The sequence below is a fragment of the Suncus etruscus genome, chromosome 12 (genome assembly GCF_024139225.1).
Source record: "Suncus etruscus isolate mSunEtr1 chromosome 12, mSunEtr1.pri.cur, whole genome shotgun sequence".
NCBI classification, from domain to species: domain Eukaryota; kingdom Metazoa; phylum Chordata; class Mammalia; order Eulipotyphla; family Soricidae; genus Suncus; species Suncus etruscus.
Window position 1 is genome coordinate 35,346,662 of NC_064859.1, and position 4,822 is coordinate 35,351,483.

Genomic DNA, 4,822 nt, shown 5'->3' on the forward strand with positions numbered 1-4,822 from the left:
CCTCCAGATTTTACCCTTTGATCAAGGACACTCAACATCCAGCTTTTCAGGCTATTTGGAAGCTAAGCAGTTGGTTAGACCCAGGTAAATGCTGATTTCATGCCAATATTGCCCATCAGAGAAAATTTCTCAGGAAAACTGCTCTTCATTCTGAGACCCAATTCTGTTACTGTGGATGGCCTTGGAATGGTTCTTGCACAATGTACTTTTGTTTTCAGGTTTAATCTGGAGTTTTCCTCCCAGAGGCCCAGACTTTTGTTTTTCTTTTCTTTTTTCTTTTTATTTGGGGAAATCGCAGGGGTCAGCACATCCGCAGTGCAATGGATAAGCCTCGCCCTGGGGAAACCACCTTCGTGGTCATGGTATCTCCCCTGCCAGGTAAGTATGACTTTTATTTTTCTATCGAGTCTTTCATAAACAGAGATGAGATAACCACTACATATTTTCCCCAGAAAGTACTGTTAACCTGTAACTTCTTTTTGCATATATCACAAATGGTGTCTGACCAAGTTTGCTGGACAAAAATTTTCTCAAATTTTTTATTCTTAACCAATGATTTTGATTTTTCTCTTTCTTAGGAGGAACTTTTGGGTGGAAAGTTTGAAGATTCAATAAAAAAAATTATGTCTCTACTGGATTCCAGGGTCTTTGTTCCCTCTATCTTTGAGTCATATATCTGTGTTAATTCCTGAGAATTTTCCATGTAGAAATTTAGAAGCTGAATATCACTTGTTTTCTATAAATTATTCTCAGATAATGCCATTCCACTTATGTACAGTTCAGCTTTGATTTGGTGATATCAAGTAATTCATCTTTCATTTATTTATTTTTCTATCTACAGTGAGAAAATGTTTATCATGCAGGCAACTTTTCTCTTGTTTGAAGTGAATGATCTCTTCTCATTGTTCCTTTTTTTTATACAGATCTTTTAATTTACTGACTTTTACATTATAAACCTTGAATTTTTGCTTATAATCTTGCTTTTCTATTATAAAATATGTCTCTACCATTTTAGTATGCTTTATTTAAATTTACCCAAACTCGGCAATATAATTCACTGATACAATGATATCCTTGTCCTTTAGCCTGCTTTGTTCTTGAGCTTACAATTGTCCTACTTGAACAGAAAGTTCCATTAATGTGTTACTGATATTTTTATTTCTAACCTCCAGGCCTTCAGAGAAGAGTAAAGAGTGGATTGCTTTCTGAACCATTTCCTGGAATTGGAGGTGAGTTTTTGGAAGAGTATCCAACATGATTAGTTTTTCAGGTTTTTAACCGTCTTTGTGAAAGATCTTATTATTTCAGTTCTTTTGTGTAATTCACTTTCTAAGTTGTTGTTCTGTTCCATCAGACCCAAGACTTTCTGCAGGCCCTCTTCACAGGAAATAAATTGTTTCTGATGTACCAAATCATAGCTTTACATATTTTTGTCTCCATATGTAGCTCTTCTCATTGCTTCTTAATAGTGGAAACCTCCAATTTCTGACTGATGTTCTGACGCCCAACCAGAGAGGTCACTGGATGTTTCATAGGTGTTTCCTCCACCCCTGTAGGAAATTGCTGGGGACAGCATCTCTTGAGAAACACCACAGATGCACCTGACTGGACTGGCATGATGTTCCATTGGCCAGAGGAAATCCACAGCTTGGAGGAGTGGCACACCTATGCATGCCCACTAAACAGCTTGCCCAGTTCCAGTGCTCCTGTGCACCTGCCTGAGGGCAAGAAGAGTTTTTTACTTTAATATAAGTTTTGCACTGTGGTTTACAGTACTATTTCTGATAAGGTTGCAGACATAACACTTTACCACTTTTCAGTAACTCCTTATTGTTGAAGACTTTCCTCTGCAATAGAGATTGCTCACCCCCTCTGTCCTATCCTCAGCATCCTTAAGTGAAATGCTTCCCGCTGAACATCAGTTCTCACATTCTTTTTTTTCATTGCCTTTTGGTATTTGTTATTTCACCATTATGGTTTTTGATATACTGACTATGAGAGATATTCTAAGTCTGTTTCTCTCCCTTTGACTAACTGCACTCATCATGATACTCATGGTTTCCTTCATATATCAGTAAATTTTATGCTTTTATATTCTCTTATGAATGAGTTATATTTCATTGTGTACTATAGTTACTTTATTTAGTCATCTATTCTTGGACACTTGTGTTGTTTCTAGATTTTTTTCATTGTGGATAGTGTACTGCAAGGAATATAGGGATGTGAATGTCTTTTTTCCATTTTGTTTTCAGGCACTCTAAGAAAGTGGAAAGAAACTCCAAGAAGTGGAGTTTCTGGGTCAAATTATAGCTCAATTCCTAGGTTTTTTTTTTTTTTTAAGGAATGCTAAAATTATTTTCCCATAAATGCTAAACCTGACAGCATCCCCACTAACAGTGAATAAGAGTTCCATTCGCACCTTATCCATGCTAGCATTGGTTGTTCTTTATGATGAGTGCCAGTCCTTGTGGTGTGAGATGATATTCCATTGTCGCTGTGACTTGCATACTCTAATGATTAGTGACACAAAGCATTTTTGTTATGTGCCTTTTGGCCATTTGTATTTATTCTTTGAGAAAGTTTCTGTTCATATCATCTCTCTATTTTTTGATGGATTTGGATGTTGTTTTTCTTCTGTAAAGTTCTACCAGTGTCTTTTATATTAATCCTTATGAAATAACTGGTGGATAAACAATTTCTCCAATTTCTCTAATTATGTGGGCTGTCTTTGTATTCTGGAGACTGTTTTTTTGAGAGGCAGCTTTATAATTTTATGTAGTCCCATTTGCTTTTACTTCCTTGATCAATGGTCTTTCATACTTGAAGAAGCTTTTACTTTTTTTTGTTTTTTTGTTTTTTGTTTTTTGGGTCACACCAAGAAGCGCTCAGGAGTTACCCCTGGCTCTACGCTCAGAAATTGCTCCCGGCAGGCTCCGGGGACCATATGGGACACTGGGATTCGAACCACTGACCTTTTGCATGCTAGGTAAATGCCTTTACCTCCATGCTATCTCTCCGGCCCTAGCTTTTACTTTTATATCATGAAGAGTTTTATCATACATTTTTATCTTTGTATTTTAATCTTTAACTTATCTTTAATTTTAATTTTATGTTTAATTTACCTTTAGTATTTTATTTTTAATTCTTTAATTTGACTTTTTCTTTTCCTTTTTTTTTTTTTTTTTTGGTTTTGGTTTTGGTTTTGGTTTTTTGGCCACACCTGGTGGCGCTCAGGGGTTACTCCTGGCTCTGTGCTCAGAAATCACTCCTGGCAGGCATGGGGGACCATGTGGGATGCCGGGATTTGAACCATCTTTGGTCCTGGTTTGGCTGTTTGCAAGGCAAATGCCCTACCGCTGTGCTACAAATAAACTCCTAGAAACAAGAAACAATAGACTTGTATGGTAAAATGGCAGGTCACAAAATTAATATGAGCAAGTCTATGGCTTTCCTATAAATGTATAATAAGAAAACTTTGTTATTTTAATACTTGTTTTTTGCTTCAAAAATGTTAGCTAATTTTGATCTTTTTGTTCTTATAAATTTTAGGATCAAATTTCCATTTAAAAAAATTAACCTTTTAGGGGACGGGAAGGTGGCATAGAGGTAAGGTGTCTGCCTTGCAAGCGCTAGCGTAGGACGGACCAAGGTTCGATCCCCCGGCCTCCCATATGGTCCTCCCAAGCCAGGAGCGATTTCTGAGTGCATAGCCAGGAGTAACCCCTGAGCATCAAACGGGTGTGGCCCAAAAACCAAAAAAAAACCTTAACCTTTTAGTATTTTAGTTAAAATTTTATTCACTTTTTGTATTAATTCTTTAAAAAAAAAAACAAATTTTACAGTACTGTCGATCCATCTATGAACATATTTTAATTAAATCTTCTAGTTTTCAATATAATGAAGTATTCTATTTGAGTGCGACTTTGTTAGATTTAATGACATCATTTGAAATTAATTTTTCTCATTTTTCTGATATAAAAACATTTCTAGTACATAGATTTTCAAATAAATGTTTAATTTACATTGATGTTTTAATTCACTTTATTGATTTCAATTAATTAACATTTTATTAGTTGTTTATTTTATGCTCATATTTGACATTTACTTTAAACTATTTATTGGTATTACCTTAAGCATTGCTGATTCAATTTTCAATTTTTTTGCTTTATTTAATTAAATTTTTAAAAAAAATGTTACTCCACAAATTTATAAAACTCAAATAATAGGATTTCTTATGCAGAAAACATTCTAATACCACTATATTTTGAGTGTTTTATATTTTTGAAAACTTAGATTAGCAGTACTTTTCTAAAACTTTATGCATTTAATTTGTTTTAAATTGACATAAATGTTCATTCTCATAGTAATTATATTTTCTATAATACTGCTATAAATGTAATCTGATCATGATATAATTTGTATTTTATTGCATTAATTATATTGCTTAATTTTCTTTTCCTTTGTTACTTTCTACTATGATTTTTGTGTTTTCCAATGTCTTTGGGTTGTCCTTTAATTTTTTTCTTTTTGTTTTATTAATTACTTTGTTTTGTTGCTCTATTTTACAGCAGTGATCTTGTTTTTTTATATTATAAACATGCATGCATACATTTATCTTTAATGCACTTTTAGTTATAGCTCAGTCATATAGCAAAATGAAATAGCAGTTGGGTTTTCTTCTTCTTTCTTTTCTTTTGTATTTTCCCTTCTCCAATTTTTATTTTCCTCCCCTCTCTGCATTCTTCTTCTTCTTCTTCTTCTTCTTCTTCTTCTTCTTCTTCTTCTTCTTCTTCTTCTTCTTCTTCTTCTTCTTCTTCTTCTT

General features: G+C 33.9%; 1 non-coding gene across 1 annotated transcript; it reads right to left on the bottom strand.

Annotated features, from left to right (window-relative positions):
- Positions 1 to 217: 217 nt before the first annotated feature.
- Positions 218 to 386, bottom strand: LOC126024958 (U1 spliceosomal RNA). The gene has a single exon (XR_007501023.1). It is a non-coding gene; the product is annotated as a U1 spliceosomal RNA (small nuclear RNA).
- Positions 387 to 4,822: the final 4,436 nt, after the last annotated feature.